General features: G+C 34.9%; 1 protein-coding gene across 1 annotated transcript in view; it reads left to right on the top strand.

Annotated features, from left to right (window-relative positions):
- Nucleotides 1–16,219: 16,219 nt before the first annotated feature.
- spaca6 (sperm acrosome associated 6) overlaps nucleotides 16,220–18,806 on the top strand; it is a 77,959-nt gene continuing 75,372 nt past the window's right edge. Inside the window, exon 1 of the mRNA XM_056475644.1 lies at nucleotides 16,220–16,348. The gene's annotated coding sequence lies outside the window, so the exon portion shown is untranslated. The remainder of the gene's footprint in view (nucleotides 16,349–18,806) is intronic.

The following is an 18,806-nucleotide window of genomic DNA, read 5'->3' as shown; positions in this document are numbered from 1 at the left end:
GTAGCCTATCTTGGTGAGGTTTATGTCTGCAAATAATGCACATATTGTAGAACAAACATTTTATAAAATTACTGTATTTCTTAATAATTTTGTGTTATACATTCATGCTTGTAATATATATTTATTGTTTGCAGAACTTTGCACTATGTACTTTTTGTTACTCTACTGGAAGCTCCAATCACCAAGACAAAATATTCTTGTGTGTAAACAAATGAGGTAAGAAAAACCCAAATTATGATTAACTGGATCAAAATTACAAGATAAAAAGCAAAAATTATGATTTAATAACTCAAAATTATGACTGAATAAATCTGTAGAAATTACATTACAACAATAGGTGGCCACAAAGCACCATCTAAATGTAGAACTTAATTCTCCAAGGATGATTTTATAAAAAGTTTTTTTTTTTTTTTAATTATTATAGTTATTGAATCTTTAACTGAGAATTGTGTGAAAATATACATTTATTTTACATCAAATATAATACATTGTTTAATAACATGTACATATTTGTAATAGTTATATAAATAGGCTAAGGGGCAATTTTTTCGATATTCATTTTCTTTTCAGCTTAGTCCCTTTAGTAATTTGGGTTTACCACAGGTGAATGAATCGCCAACTCATTCAGAACGTTTTACACAACGGATGCCCTTTCAGCTGAAGCCCAGCACTTCACACACACTCACTACAGACAATTTAGCTTACCCAATTTACCTATACAGCATGTCTTTGCACCCGGAGGAAACCCACGCAAGCAGGAGGAGCAGGGATGGGAAAAAATACATTGAAATTCATTCATTTTCTTTTCGGCTTAGTCCCTTTATTAACCAGGGGTCACCACAGAAGGATGAACTGCCAACTAATCCAGCATATGTTTTACGCAGCGGATGCCCTTCCAGCTGCAACCCATCACTAGGAAACACCCATACTATGGACAATTTAGCCTACCTAATTCACCTGTTCTGCATGTCTTTGGACTTGTGGGAGAAACCGGAGCAGCCAGAGAAAACCCACACAAACGAGGAGAGAACATGCAAACTCCACACAGAAATACCAACTGACCCAGCCAAGGCTCGAACCAGCAACCTACTTGGTGTGAGGCAACAGTATACTGCGCCACCGCATCACATTGAAATGCATTTTATAATACTAACTACATCCATTTTCCATGTATCGAAATAAACTTCAAAATACAGCAGCCACAAATATATCTAAATAAAACACTTTTACAAGAGAGCATTGTAAAATAGTCGGTCAATCCCTTCATCATTAAACTGACTAAGTTAAGTAAACAATGTTTGACAGCAACAGCGTTTGAGCAAGTTTAATTCAGCTTGTCAACTTATTCACCTCTACATGAGGAGGTATTCATAAACTAGTTTCTTTCAAGTCTAAATTTCATACAGAAAGTCCGGTCTTGAAGAGGTTCGCTGTAAATCACAAAAAAAAAAAAAAAAAAAAAAAAAAAAAAAATAGATAGATAAAGAGTTAGACTATATTGCTTCATTGTGTTTTCATCCATCGAGTGGCCAGTAAAATGGACAATCTTTTAACGGTCTTAAATTTTAAAAGTTATATGAAGAGGTTACATGTTTTTATTAATAAATCTTTTCAAATTAAATCTTCTATACTCAAATGTAAAAACATTTTCTGAAAACTACTAAAATATTCAGTTTTAATAATTTCCATAAATCATGTTTTCAAGTGTACTCTTCAAAGGTTTATATATATTTTTTAAATCAAGGAGCTCGTTTGACAAAAATATGTAACAGACCAAAATTTGGTAGAAATATTGAATTAGAATTAAAGAAATGTGAAGAACACACTTCAATCCTCAGCCCCAGAGTGAAGAGTCAGCACAGGGTTAAGGAGAGAGAAAAATATAAATATTTCAATAAAATAAATTTTATTATTTTTATTTATAAGATCTTTATTAGAAATATAGGAAATTTAATATAAAGTAGTTGTCAAGCTGAGGGAGTATAGCCTAACCACAAAGAGAAAGCAGCTAAATTTAGAGGACTAGCTTACCTAATGCAAAAAAAAAAAAAAAAAAAAACACACAAACTTCCCTGAGCTTCCCCTCTCAAACGAACAGGTGAAAGGATATACAAAATAAAAGGCACTCACCCTTTAGTCACACTTGGAAGTAAATCTCAAATTAAGTACACAAAATAGTAAATAGTAATGGACATGCAGGAACAATAATATTAATTTGGCTTTAAGGCTTAATCCAACTACCACAACCACTAGTGACCACTATCACAAATACCAACTAGGAAGTGTTCCTCAACTCACTATAGCTTCAGAAGGCAGTATTTATAGCCAAACCACTCTGACTCAGGCAGGTTCATAATGATTAGCAGCTGGAAGCTAATTAACCTGAGAGCTGGGGAGAGCACAAGGGTAAAATTTTTGGAAAAGGTCAAAGGTGGAAAATCAGGGTGGAGCACAACACAATATTCAAGGCTTACACATAAAATTATGTTTTGGCTGTAACAAATACAAAACATAAAACATGACAACCATAAAAATGGACTCATCCTGTTGTATAGACTGGAGTAGTATTAAATATTTGTGCATTATATATACTGTTTTATGCCACTTTGACATCTTTAGACAGAATTGTAATATATCTATCTATCTATCTATCTATCTATCTATCTATATATATATATATATATGTGTGTGTGTGTGTGTGTGTGTGTGTGTGCGTGTGTGTGTGTGTGTGTGTGTGCGTGTGTGTGTGTGTGTGTGTGTGTGTGTGTGTGCGTGCGTGCGTGTGTGATTAATTGGTATATTTGTATGTCCTGATATTTATTTGAAAGTATATGTTTTATACTATATAATAAAAATTTTAAACATTTTAAATCTCATTTTCAGTTAAAGATTCAATTTACTATAAAGATTTCATTCGATTAATTATTCACCTCCACCTTGGACCTCCAATTTTGATTTTTATCCAATAATTTAGACTTTTCTAAATCCTAATCTCTATTTCTAAAGCATGATTTTGCCGTATCTGGCAGAAACTAGCTTCGATATATAACTGAACCAGACATTAAACAGCAGCAATACTTGCTGCTTTCGGTTTGTATTTCTTAACGCACTTCCGCGTGCGTTACTCTCCCGTCATGATCTTGGTTGATGAGGTAAGGTCACCGTAAGCGCATCGTAGTGCTTCGGTCACTTCATCATGAATAATTCAAGTAAAACGTAGCTGTGGTGTCCCGATGACTGTGTCTGTCGTAACAGCTCGTAATCCTTCTCGTAAATATTAATGTGGTGATGCGCGCAATCGTTTTGTTACACAATGGCTACGTCGAGCCTACGCCATCTGGTCCACTTCCTTTAAAAGGAGCTCAACATATTTGGCAGCGAGGAATAAGGCAGAGATTGCGCTGAGACAGTTTCTTATTTCAATTTCCGATAGCCTGCTTCTTTACCAGTCATCTAACTGTAAAATAGCGTTGGGCTGTATTCATACGAGGATAAAAAATTACGAGAGAGAGAGAGAGAGAGAGAGAGACTAGCGAAAATAATTTAAATGAAATAGTCTACATTAACAAACCGTATGCCTTTTCGGGGGGTTGCTGAATAAACTTGGTGACCGTCCTTTTTAGTACGAGCTCTGTTAAATCGTCATGAAATGCACATACTGTTCTCTCATCATTTCTTTTTAGCTCTGAAAATCGGATTTCTTGTCAAAATAAAAGTCCCCATAAACAACAGAAGTAAAGTGATCCTTAAACACAAAGAAATGTAAGATAACTCTTATTAACGCCTGTTACAGTGTTAATTAACACATTAATGGTAACAAGAACAAACAATGAGCAAATGTAACATTAGATAATGCTGGAGTGTACACTACAATAAATTACACTCACAAATGCTTTGTTAATGGTAATAGTAAATCATATTAATAAATGGTTAACAAGCATGAAAAACATGCAGGTTGAAGCTGAGAATTCCAATACTCTAAAACCTGAATGTTATTCATGCTTGTTCATTACACAAAGACATTTATTTCAGACAGATTCCTCTGGCATCCAAAGTTCCTCCTGATGGCTGTGGCTCTTCTTCATTTGGTGATTTACCCTGGATAACGTGGCTCTTGATCATCTCAAACAAACACGTTCTGTCTTGATCACAGATACGCCAGCGAGATGCACACCAACAGTTTATCCTCTTTTTAATTCTGATATGTCACTCATTATGTTGTGTGCATTGCGACATTTTAAGAAAAACTCTGTTACTAAACCTTCACAGTCTGCTCTTACTGCTGGAATCCGCAATCAATGAAGATTGGTCACCAAGGAGATATGAGTCCTCTCGCGCGCTCACTCGGTCTCTCTCCTTTCGCTTGAATTGCAGTTAGCTTAGTCCATAAACAATCATTTTATAAAATACATAATTTATCCAGGCCTAAACCGAATATGCAATATTATCCTTGCATAATTATCAAAGCGGAATAAGCTAGGGCTCATTTTATATATAAACTATACCTATACATTTTAACAAAATTTTAAGTAATAGAACATTATACGTAAAAAAGAAATTTTATACAGTAGGGTTGTAGGAAAAAAGCATTTTTTTTCCCCCAAGCAGCATTTTTCATTCTGTAGGCTGTTCGCTCTGGCATATGGTCAAATATTTGTAACCTAGCCTATAATAAATAAAAAGCAGAGTTATTCTGCAATTAGGTGCTCTATCAGGCACACTCTTAAGAGTATCTTGTAGTGTGCTGTGCCGCAGTTTTCATATCTTCTAGTGTGCGCACGTTTAAGATTTGAGATAATGAAATCGCAGAAGATTCGCCTCGTGTGCGCTGCAACCAGATTTTATTATCGGTTAGGATTTTAAAACTCCTGCAGCAAGTGAGGAGAAAATGAAACCACATCAGAATGAGGAAAAATTAGATGTGCATGACATAATCTTTAAAATAATGAGAAATTAAAAATGTAGCAGACATATGACAGGGGTTTGAGACACAACAATTACAGTGGAGCACTAATCAAACCCTTATTTTCCACACAACAAAAGAAATCATCCATTCATAGGCAGGAGCAAAAACATACACTTGTATTTTTCTTGGAAAATTATCTTTTTGAAACATTTGATTTGATATAATTTGTATCTTAATTGTAATGTGTGTTTTTTTCTTTCTCCGTTATCTACACAATAAACAAGAGGGAATACCATCTGAAGTGCACAAGTCCGCTATATGCTTCAGCGCCAAAACACCATTTTTTAAATTTTATGTGCAATATTTACTGTTTTAGAGGAGCCTGATTTATACTGTTTTGATTATTAATGACATTATCATTCATTGCGCAGGTCTCTTTGAATGAGCCAGGCTTTACAAGCTATTTGCAGCACTGACCTTGTTCTCAGATTACTTCGGAAGAACGAACTTGGTTGGATGATAGAACTCAGAAACTCATTGTGAGAACGGAGATGCTCTGTGCATGCCTGGCCGCAATGCGGGATTTATTTTTTTAATTTGAGAGTCTACATGCTGAATTGTGCCAGTCTGTCAAGATAAAATTGCTAACAACATCTTAATATTTTAAAAAAGGTATTAAAGTTTGCATAATAATTGATCGACATATATACACACACACACATTTTATATATATATGTGCACAGTGGGGTGGCCCGGTGCCTAGAGCCACTGCCCGTTTGCCTTCATTGGCTGAGGTGCCCCTCTTGCTCAATCGAGAATATATATATATATTTATATATATATATATATATATATATATATATATATATATATATATATATATATATATATATATATATATATATATATATATATACTATAAGACTTATTATGACTATATATATAAGATAATGTGGGAAATATTATTTTAAATTAACATTTTGCATTGACTTCAACTGCATGTGTTACCCACTACAATGCAAAGGTACTTGTCAAGTAAATTACCATGGAACATTAGTTTAAGTTTAGGTTATTTCATTAGCTTGTTTAAGAAAAATGCATGCTTGAAAAAATGACATTTTCAGTTAAAGATTTAATAACTCTCTAAAAAACTTTGTTTTATTAGATTAATCATCTTTAGAGAATTAAGTTCTACATTTAGATGGTTGTTTTTCGCCACCTATTGTCATAATGTAATTTCTACAGATTTATTCAGTCATAATTTTGAGTTATTAAATCATTATTTCGACTTTTTATCTTGTAATTTTGATTCAGTTAATCATAATTTAGTTTTTTCTTAAAAGGCAGAAAGGAGCTTAGTTATTACATAGTTTTATGGAAACTTGTCAATTATTTATTGTCAGTTGTTTGCACACAAGAATATTTTGTCTTGGTGATTGGAGCTTCCAGTACAGAGACAAAAGTACATAGTCCAAAGTTCTGTAAACAATTAACATATATTACAAGCATAAATGTATAACACAATTATAAATTATAAAATGTTTGTTCTACAATATGTGCATTATTTGCAGACATAAACCTCACCAAGATAGGCTACTCTGCATTAAATCATTTATGTGTTTAGTAATTAATGACCTGTTACATATAGTATGAGAATGCACAATCTGCCACCACTTCATCTGACAAAACTTCAATTACTGTCTGGTTCGGATCAGCCACCAAATCAGAAATAAGAAGACTGCAGCGGACTGTCAGGACAGCGGAGAGGATTATTGCTGTGCACCTGACCAACCTTCAGATCTCTACACATCTTTATCTCTATAGATCTTAATTATTAGATCAGTTGTTACCTGTTTATTTTTATGGTCATACATATACACAACCCTTACTCTTTAAGATTTTTGTAACCAAAATGTTTTATTGTTTATTTTATATCCACTTATGTCATTCTGTGTCCTTGTGTTGATTTGTATGTATCCTGTGCTCCTGAAAAAACACAAACATTTCTAGTGTGATTGCCCACACTTGTCAAATAAAGCTCATACTGATTTCTCTGGACACATTTTCAAAGAAATCTCAGCAGCTGAATGACAAGAATTATAATGTCCCCGGCCATCAAACATAACATTGCAGAAAATGTTTAGCCTTTCATAATTCAAAATATCTACTACAGTTCATTGACTCCAAATCATTTATTGTGATTTAAGTGAAATGACATTATACATTTTAAAATGAGCAGGTTGGAGAAATTATTAAATGATTGTGCTTTAAAAATGACACTAGTTTAAAAAAAACGTGTTAACACGTAAATTGCGTGTTAACACGTAAATCACGTGTTAACACGTACCTACGTGTTAACGCGTAATTGCGTGTTAACGCGTAAATTACGTGTTAACACGTAATAACGTGTAAACGCGTTTGTTGCAGACGTTTTGGCCCCAATGGCCTTCCATAGTGCTCCACGTTTCTTCAGTGGTGTTGGTCGGTCGACCAGCAAACACGTCATTTTACCGTCAGTGATTAGCAGATGACTCACTTCCTTGTCCATACAGTACAAGCTTTACACCCTTTCTACTACAAGCAGTCGTGTCTGTTTTGACGGTGACTCACTCAAAGCCCAAATATGGTCAATGAGAGTACTAGGAAGTAAGCGAATCATACAAATTCAAAGAACTTTTGCTACGTGTAAAACTTCTCGTGTTTGTTGCCTCTTCGAGTTAGTTTTTCATGTACTTCTCATTTGTAAATGGAATTGAAATGTTAAAGAATGTCTTCTGGATATAATCTCAAAACAAAAATATAGCCTACATAAATATACAGCAATATTACAAAATGTACAATATTAAAACAGCATATAAGCAAATAAATAACCGTAATAAATAAATATTTTTCTCATAAAGTGATGCTGTTTACTAAGAAACACTAAAAGGGACTTTCTCCAAAAATACTAAACCATTTTATGCCAAAGCTGACAAAAATGTAAACAAAAATTGTAAACACACACACACACACACACACACACACACACACACACACACACACACACACACACACACACACACACACATATATATATATATATATATATATATATATATATATATATATATATATATATATATATATATATATAATCAATGGCATCTGTTTACTGTTATACCATTCAGAGATTGAATACAGATTAAAAATTATATCATAATGATAACCACAATACTCTTTTTGAAATCAAATAATGAAACACTGGCAACTACAATTCAAAGCAACAGAAGCTATCAAAACAACAAATTAATATTACCCTAGCTTTTCACAGAACATCATTCAGATACTCAATAAGTTAATGCACTTTAATTACACGTCTTTCTCAACAACTGTAACAGATTACATGTACAATTATTTTGTACTTAGATTACACAATGCCATTAAATGTAACTTACTTCCCAGGACACTTCATTCATTCATTGGCATTCCAGTATATCAGTATAGATCAATGGAGGATGAACTTCCCCTGTTCTGCAGCAGATGGCAGAATTGATCCCTTCTCATTCCTTTTCCTCTTACTCCTGGTGGTCTGGGTGAGGATCTGATGTAAGAGCGTGTTCATCAACCTGCTTATAGATCAGCTTACTTGTATTGAAAATGGCAAACGCCCTCATGGTATCAATTATAGAGAGGAGTTCAGAAAGCAGCATGAGATAACAGTTCAATCGTCCTCTTAGGTCACATTCAGATCTTACAGCATGTGCATGACAGAAAAGGAGGAGTACAGAGATTTAAAAAAAGAAAATCAGATGGCCATTGACAATTTTCAATAAGATTTGTACTGAAAGTGCAGCAAAGGGAATAATGAAACTGCCTCCGTGCTGTAACAGGAATTCAAGAACAAAAAAGGGAAAACAGTGTGATTTCTCCTAATTTTCTACTCCTTCATTGTCTTTTCCGACTGGCTATAGATCCTTGGCTCCAGATTCCTTGTCAGTGTGTAATTCCAGTCCTCAGCTGGTAGACTGATTGGATTTTTCCTGCATGCCTTTGAACAAGCAATTAATTTGCTCAAAGAGCCATGGGTGTTTTTGGCATCCCACTTGATTTAAAAGTGTGATGCATTCTTTTGACCTGGCACCTTGATCGGCCCTTGAGAGGTTGGTGCTATTCGAATTCTAATGAAGGAATCGTGTGTTCTCTGATCATTTGCATTTTATTCTTTTTTCCAATAGAGAGAGAGAGAGAGAGAGATCTCGAATGTAACATTTTGGCCATTCGTAGGTTGATTTCCCCCCAAAATTGAAACACTATGCTTGATTGTGCATCCTAACCAGCCCAGCAACAGCAACTCAACCAATCACATGCATTTTAGGGCAGGGCCAGCAGATTGACCACCCAATAACAGATGCAGGGAGTATTCTGTGTAATTTTTACCTTTTTAGGAAATAGTTTAGTTTGGTCAGAATTTGTGCCAGTTTGGCAATGTGCTACCTGAGAAACTGCACATGATTTGACCTTTAATTTCTGAAAGTACTTTTTAATTTTTCTTTATTTCCCTAGGTTTTTCACCATCCCACAAGTCCCTGGCTTACTATCCACACCAATAAAATAGGTGAGCTTTATTTCTTTCACTTATTGCTACTACGGCAGAATATTACCTCATATTAAAAATCACAAGTGTTTGAAGGCCATGGGAAATGATTAATGATGAGGAAGCTAGTGTATGGATTAGGGTTTGTATGCTGTTCTTGGTGTTCATCCTAAGTTTGAAGCAATACACTAGGCATGGGCTGGTATAAGATTCTGACGGTACGATAACCTTGGATAAAAATATCACGGTTTCACGGTATTGTGATTACTGCTCTAAAATATATTCTTTCTTAATGTCTGGATAAAAAACATTATTTTAAGAAACATTTAAAATGCTTTGGAACATTCAACATGTCAAGCTAAAATATACAAATAATAATTGACTTCTGCTGTCTTTATTTGGTTCGAAAACAAAGATTTCTTTACAATTTAAAATGGCATCTTTGGATATCTTTTCTGCTGGAGATACTGTTGTCCTAAAAAACTTAAAAAAAAAAAAAAAAAACGTAAATAAAAAAATCTTACACATACCTTAGGAGCAGTAGCAGAAAATTTTGGCAGTTTTAAAACCTTGACTTTTCCAAACCGCGATATACCTTGAAAACGGTTATCGTCCCATGCCTACAATACACAGACATATATGTTTTTATAATCAGTAAGTATTGTCTCTATTAATAATTTTTATTTGAATTTTTTGAACCCGTTTTTTATTTAAGGTACATTCAGAGAAACTTGAGAATTTTCTTGTGATGTATTATTTTTTTCAACAGTTGTATATATATATTGGGCTGGGCTTTTATATTGAATTATAATTTAATTGAGTACACCCCATTTTGAAAATGAATATTTTTCTCCATTTCTCTGTGAATATAGGCAATGTATTTTGGTGCATTTAAACAAAACAGATTTTATAAACAGATATATATTTTTTTAAATAATATTTTAGTCACCAAACATGTTTAGAAATTGAATGATAATACAAATAAATTCAAGCAAAATATTGCAAAAAAAATTACAACCTACAAAATTTCAACTAAATTTTTACATTTTTTGCTTCTCTTGATTTTTTCTCTTTTTTAAATTTGTATTTAATATTTTTCTATAACATATATATCTGGGTGTACTAATTTTTGGACCGTTATTGTAAGTTATTTTGTTAGATAAGCTCCAGATTTGGCTTCAGTACTGACTAATCTAGTGTATATGCACAAATATTGTATAGTTTCCTTTTAAAAATATGAATTTAAAAGATAGATTGTGAGGGGTGTACATATCTATGCTGAGCACTGTAAATAACCACTTTAAGGTCCATTTTGTGTCACTGAAGCCTTCAAACACAAAATGCTATCTGCTAGTTGCTTCGCCTTTAAAAATGTATCGATTTCCCAGGCTCCCAGCAAGCTTAATGCAATCGATAGCGATGGCCTTTCAGGATCAGCACCAGTATAAGCATACCATCCTCTCATGCACAGTTACCTCTACACACACACACTCCCTCTGCACCCCCTCGCACCCCCAGGTAATGATTGTCCTTGGGCAAAAGAACAGTTTGTCTGCATTAGAAGTGAAGTGTTCCTAATGGGATTGTTCTCCCACTCTGGTAATGACGTTATGTATGAAGGGCCAGTTTGGTTTTATAATGAAGGTGAAAGAGATTGCAGCACACTTCTCTTTGACCTCTGTTATCTGCCTTGTCTTCTCTCCCCCCGTCCATCCCACCTCAGCTTTCACCAATTCTGAAGCAGATCGATAGTTGTTTATGTTTGCAGTGTGCTCAAAGATCCACCTTTGTTGGTTGTGTGGAGGTAATGTGTGGTGTGATCTGTCCTTGTTACTCCGGGTGAGGGCAATCAAAGAGCTGATTTTGATTACTTTTGAAGGCTTGCTCAATGTCAGTGGCACAGTCTGAAGCTCTGTCTGTCTTTTCATTGTGTATTTGCATCAGTGTTGTATAATAAACTCAATTATTTAGTGAAATTGCTTTTGGGGTACAGTTAGTAGTGGGAAAAATGACAAGTACAGAAAGTTCAAATGATGTAATTGATTGTTAAACAAGTTATTAAACAGTGAAATCAGGTAATTGAACCAATTTGCCCCCCAGTTCTTTTAGAGGACCAAAATAATAAGATGACCGCTCACAAAACAAACAGCAATGAACCAACTGACATGGCAGCCATCCATTTGACTGTAAATATAAAAAAGCAAATTGCCCTGAAAGTTTATTTTTTTGTCTTGATAAAAAGCAGTTATGGCAAACAGTTGATTGTTAATTTCAGTACAATCTACTTCAATTTGTAAAATGTTATTTAATGTGCATGTTTGGTTTGGCTTGATTAAAATATCCTTTGAGTGGTTGCAGTTAAGTAAAAAAAAATGCATGCTGCCATTCAAACCTTGCTGCACATCACGCTGAAACTCGCATTTCTGATGCATTTCCAATCAAACTCGGGTAAAAAATACACTTAAATGTATGCCCATACATTAAGCACTGTGTTATTCAAATTCCACCATTAAATGTTCACATTGAAAGCATTTTTTTATCTTTAGAATTAAAAAATTATAATGTGAACGTTGACCATGATGACAATATATAATTTATTCTGTCTGAACCAATAGAATTAACCCAGCAGGCACAGGACATCACCATGACATCAGACTGAAGTTGTACCCCAACGTCATGGGACTTTGCATTTTGTTTGGAAATTAAAATCGGGTTGATGTCAGAATCCTACGTCAGGCCAATGTCTAATGTCGGACAGATGTTGCATTTTGGTTACTTTCGAACGTAACCTAACACAACCAAATACGTCTAATGATGTTACAGCTTGAGGTTGTGTGGACGTTTCCACAATGATGTATCAGACGTTGGATTTTGGTTGCCATACCTGACAAATTTGAGGTCAATATGGCGTTGGTTTAAGATGTTGGCTTGACGATGGATTTTAGTCACTTTCCATCACAACTTAAAAACAGCAAAATGTTAACTCATTTGACATAGTTTTTGGACGTCAAAATAACAGTCCTCAGACGCTGGTGACCTAAATCTAACCTAATGTCTTATGACATTGTGTGTCTGCTGGGTAGAGAACTGAACTGCAATGTAACTTGTTGCCACACATTACTATTATTATTATCATCATCATCATTATTATTATTATTATTATTATTATTATTATTATTATTATTATTAATAATAATAATAATAATAATAATAATAATAATTTAGTTCCCAGCATGCTTTTCATGAGAAAGTAGCCTAGTGTGAATACTGAAATTAAATGTTGTTTTTATAGATGTAATTTAATATTTAATACTGTTTAATAATTTCGTGCTTACTTTAGGTTTTATTGCAATTCAGAATTGATTATGTTATGCTGGCGTTTGGGGGTTACCAATGTAAAGAGTGATACCCAAAGAACAGGCTAGCCTACAGAGCAAGTATTAAAAGAGTTAAAGAAATCGTTTTGGTGTCACGTTGTCTGACAGGTGTAGCTATTCCGAGATTTATTCATTAAAAAGGGTAAGAAAATTCAGGTGATATTACTTGGTTATTTCTTTAGAAAGGAAAGCTCAATTTCATCTCTGTAACCTCGGAAGTTGATTGGTTTACGACGGACTCCGCAAAAAATACCGGCGGGAAGCGCGACCTATGACAAGCTTTTATGTTGGTGAGTAGTATCCGACTGTTTGCCTAATGTATGAAATTAGCTTTCTGTAAAGTTGTGTCATATCTCATTCAGCTATTAGCCACAAACACAGGTTTTTCAAACACTCCGTCAAATTAGTATAATTTTAACAACACCGCGAAACATCCAACTTTGCTTCAGTCAGTGTCAGACTCATACTAGTCATGTATACCACGTTGATACACACCTTGAATGCACTTGAATAACCTTTCTGCACAAAACAGAGAGGTGAGGAAGAAGGATAGGCTATAACAGAAAGCATATGGTGATGACGGCTGGTTGCTGGTTGCCACACGTCCAGTCATTCTCAGGGTGCGCTCATGTTTTAAGCTTAGCATGCACATTCTGTAACTAAAACTATTTCTACTTAAAGTTTTTGATAATTGACCCAAGTGGAAGTTGTTGTTCTCACAGTATGCTGGGTAATTTGTGACAAACGAACCTGCTGCCATTAAAAAGATGGTTCAGCTCAAAATAAGATATTCAGAAAAATGCAGGGAACCGGATAGTTAGTTACTCACTTTGTATAGAAATATTTTGAAATATCTTTAATGTCCAAGAAACAAGTTTGTTTGTTAGTTGGAAACTAATCATATCATTTTAAACTTTTAATAAATCTTATCAATTTGACAAACTGACAATCTGCCCTGACCTGATAAAAATACTGAAAAAATATCTTTGGAAAGTTTAATGAAAGTTCAATGTAAAAATCTACATGCATTATTTAGGTGTCAAATATTGTCTAAATGTATGCTTAGTGGAAAATCTTTACACCCAGGTAAATCAATTTTTGACATTGAGCTGGCTGGAAAATGATTAATAAAGGGACCAAGCCGAAAAGAAAATGGACGAATGAATTTAGCGGTATTCCGCCAAATATTGCTTTTCTAACTCTTCTTAAACTTGTTGTTCACCCCAAAAATTGTAATTTACCCCTCATTTACTCCCCTTTAAGTGGTTCCAAACATTTTTTAGTTTCTTTCTTCATTTGAACATATTTTAAGAAAAGCAGAAAACTGTAACCATTGACTTCAATAGTAGAAAAAAATACTATGGAAGTCAATGGTTACAGCTTTCATCAAAATCTTTTCTTTTGTGTTTAACAAAGGAAAGTAACACATAAAGGTTTTAGCGAACGTTCCCTTTAAGCTAAAGCATTAATATGTATTGTCTTAACATGGATTAGCATTTCTGAAAATGTGGTCTTTTCTGTTATTTTGAACAATTGTCAACACTATTTTACTCAGATACATAACTCTAAAACATAAGAATTTCCAAGTGGTCTCTATAGAATTCTTTTTTCATAGCTGTGGATTGACATTGCTCAGCTTAATTGAGTAGACCCCATTTTGCAAATTAATAAATTAATTCATTTTCTTTTTAGATTTGTCCCTTTATAAATTCAGGGTCACCACAGTGAAATGCCCTTCCATCTGCAACTCATTACTGGGAAACACCCATACATTCTCATTCACACACATACACTATGGACAATTTAGCTTACCCAATTCACCTGTACCACATGTCTTTAGACTTGTGGCGGAAACTGGAGCACCCGGAAGAAAACCCATGTGAACGCGGGGAGAACATACAAACTCCCCACAGAAATGCCAACTGACTCAGCCGTGGCTTGAACCAGTGAGGTGCTATGAGGTGAGGTGAGAGTGCTACTCACTCCGCCACTGCATCACCTCTTGCAAATGAATACTTTTATTAATTTATCAGTAAATATAGGTCATATATATTGGTGCATTTGAACAAAACAGATTTAGTTAACAGATATATTTATTAAAATAATATTTTAGTCACCAAACATCTTTAGAAATAGAAAGTTAATACAATCAAATTCAAGCAAAATATTGCAAAACAAAATTACAAACTTCAAAATTTCAACTAAATTTTATAAAAAAAATTAGTTTTTCTTGATTTTTTTTCCTCTTTTTTTAAATTTTGTATTTAATATTTTTCTATAACATATGCATTTAGGTGTACTAATTTTGCACCGTTATCATAAGTTATTCTAGATTTGGCTTCAGTACTGACTAATCTAATGTATATGCATAAATATAATATTGTAAAGCTTCCTATTAAAAATATTAATTTAAATGAGTGATTTGTAAAGGGTGTACTCATATATGCTGAGCATTGTACCTTTTAAAAGTGTCATCTATTAGTATTTAGCCCAAACTGTCCTGCACCTCACTCCTGCTCTGCATATCAATGTTCACTTTCCCTTTCTCATCCCCCAGCCTCACATCAGCGCCTTTTCTCCTGCAGGAGCTTCTCAGGCAGGGAGAGGCCAGGATGGGGTTGCAGACCAGAAAGAGAGAGTTTCAAGTTCAAGTGCAAGATTACATGTTCCTGACCGAAAAGAAGAGCTGAGGGGGAAAAGAAAGTGAGGTAACTAAGCCGAGGGGAGTCATCTGTATGTTGGTGTAACCTTAACAGCATGTTGATTCCGAATGAGAGCAAAAGTGAACAAGAGAATACAGGGAGAAAAATCAACCCCTCTGCTTTCTCTCTGCCACTTCTCTCCTCCTCTTTCCCTCCCACTAAGATATTCTGTCCGAACCCCCCCCCCCCCCCCCCCCCCCCTTCTTCTCTCTCACTCTGTCCTGTATTCCTGTCCTACACATGCACACACTATTAAACATCACTTTTCTTCTACTGCCTCATCGGGCCATCTTTTAGCACACCGCTTTAAGAGCCTCCAGTATTCCTGAATCTCCCAACGGGTGGAGAAACCAGCTCAATGCGGCTCTCTCTCACACACACACACACACACACACACACACACACACTGGGATAGCCTGTTTCTCATTGAGAGGCCCTTTTTTTTACTTATAACGCATGAGTCTCGCTCTCTTTACGGTGTAGGTTTCCCTCCCCCTTCTCTTTTTTCTAGACTTATCCGTAAAGAAAGGAAGGAAGCGGAAGAGCGAGGTGTCTGTGAGGAGGAATAATGAAAAGGGAGAGAGAGATGGAAAGAGAGAGCGAGAGAAGGAGGGAGGGGTAAAAGAAGAGAGCAGGACTGAGGAGGGTGGACTGGCAGAAACATGAAATACGAGAGGGAGAAGAGTAAAGTAGGAGAGGAGCCCGTAAGAGGAGAAACGAGGGATGGCTGACCTGGAAGTGGGCAAAATCGGGGGGAAAGGAAGCCACCGTTCTCATCCAACGCTTGCTGGTATTTGACTTTTCACTTTGTTTTCGTGTCAGACATTTTGAGCCTTCGTTCTTTATATTCTGCGTCTTCTTTTTTATCTTCCAGTATCTTCCCTGAGTGTTTTGTTAGCTTGGAACTATGCAAAAGTAACCGTCCTTTTAGAGAGTTTAAGTACTTTTCCCTTCTCTTCCATCACATTTTCCCCCCCTGCAACAGCAGTTTGCATTTTTTTTCTTGTGCGACTTATATTAGCTTTAGTTCTGCTCGACGTGTTATTGTTAACGCTACTGACTAATATTCATGACTAAAACGGGGCCCGCTGGAGATGATCTTATAAAAGGTTTAATACTCACCGTCTGCATCAGTCTAATTAGTTCTGCACTGATGCACTTGTACGGAGTGGGATCTTTATGCAAAGTCAGTCCTGCTTCTCTTCTGTTTGTGGCACTTTTGTTTCACTTGAATCGCTTTGAAATGCAGTGTTGTGCCTTTATTGGGGTGTCCCCTCTCCGTACCTCGCTCCTCCCATCACCCCTCATCCCGCTGTCTGTCTTCCTCCGCCTGCGCCCTTGCGAAAAGCTTTCCCGCTTGTGTTTATCAAACCAGTGTGTTAACGTTAGTCAACCGTGTTTCCCATTCTGTCTGCATCCTCTTCTCAATGATGATTCTTGCTCTCTTATGATTTGGTAATGCTTGCTGTCTCATCCCATCTCTCTGCTTCCATGTCTTTAAGGGTTTTATAAGTCACATACCTGTCTCCACAGTGATTATCCTCTACTGCTCTTAACCTCATGGTTATTGCTATCCTGCAGACATATAAGACATAATGGCGATCAAATAGTTGTGTTTACTTCCAATATAAGAGTGTTGATGCTCTGATTTTAGTTTCTTGAATCGTCATTGTTTTGCTATTATATTTTTTAAAGCTGCTTTTTTTCCCATGAACTTTTTCATAGTGTGTTTAGTTGCAAATGAGCGTTTGCTTTACTCCCTAAAAGCTTTAAGGCTAAGTGACATTTTTATCTGTGATTTTAAAGTTGCTTTCATGTGGTATGTGATATGTTTCTGTCTGTTATTCTGTAAATCCATGTATGAAATGAGGAGGATGCATCTAACATTCTATTGTCTAACGCAGTGGTTCTCAACTTAGGACAAGACTGAATTAGAACTTAAATGCAAAGAATATCAAGATATATCTTATTTCAGTTCTTTCTTTCTATTTAATTTCTTTCTTTCTTTCTTTTAAAACAACATGAGCATGCTGAACTTTCTAAAGTTGAAAAGATTTTTGCATACAAATGCATTCTTTATTCATAATAATAATAATAATAATAATAATAATAATAATAATTCTTCAAAATGTTTTGAATCTATCCAAAGCTCTAAAATATTGTAAGTATGAATATTATTTGAAATCCTATCCATTCAACATAGATAATTAGAAACAAGCTAAGATTGAGTCAAACAGATTGGCAACCACAGTCTAATATCCAAGCTATGTACAGTTGAAGTCAAAATTATTAGCCCCCCTGAATTATTAGGCCCCCCATTTATTTTTTTTTTACCCCATTTTCTGTTTAACAGAGATTTTTACAGCACATTTCTAAACATAATAGTTTTAATAACTCATCTATAATAACTGATTTATTTTATCTTTGCCATGATGACAGTAAATAATATTTGACTAGATATTTTTCAAGACACTTCTATACAGCTTAAAGTGACGTTTAAAGGCTTAACTGGGTTAATTAGATTAACTAGGCAGGTTAGGGTAATTAGGCAAGTTATTGTATAATGATGGTTTCTTCTGTAGACGTTTAAAAAATATATATATAAAGCTTAAATGGGCTAATAATTATGACTTTACATTGTTTTTTTTTATTATTATTATAAACTGCTTTTACTCTAGCCGAAATAAAACAAACAAGACTTTCTCCAGAAGAAAAAAATATTATCAGACATGCTGTGACAATTTCCTTGCTCTGTTAAACATAATTTGTGAAATATTTAAAAAAGAAAAGAAAAAGGGGGGCTAAAAATTCTGACTTCAACTGTATAAGGCATCATAAAGGGGGTTAGTAACACACCAGAAAGGAGGGAAATGGGTTTTGAGGGTCTTGGTGGTCTGTTTCTTTTAGATCATAAATTCCAACCGAACATAAAAACGAATAATATTTGACAATCCCTAACTGAATCGTGATTTTTATCCTGATTACTCTGTGCTGAGCAAACCCCAAAGGATTGGATGTTCCATTTATCTAAATGCATGTTTGCTGTCAACATCTATATATACATCAAGCATTCAAAGAGCAGAGTTGTTATGAAACCAGTGCTGACTGACACGCTTTTTGTTTAAATTGCATTATACTGACACGTATGTCATTGCTTGCTCGATTCTCTCAAATCTTCCCTTTCAAAAACTGCGCATTGACTCACAAGTGCATTTATACAGAATCACATCAGTTTCAGGACAAAAAAA

The sequence above is a fragment of the Danio aesculapii genome, chromosome 16 (genome assembly GCF_903798145.1).
Source record: "Danio aesculapii chromosome 16, fDanAes4.1, whole genome shotgun sequence".
Classification (NCBI taxonomy): Eukaryota; Metazoa; Chordata; class Actinopteri; order Cypriniformes; family Danionidae; genus Danio; species Danio aesculapii.
The sequence above is the reverse complement of the archived record's forward strand: the minus strand, read 5'-3'. Positions and strand labels throughout refer to the sequence as shown.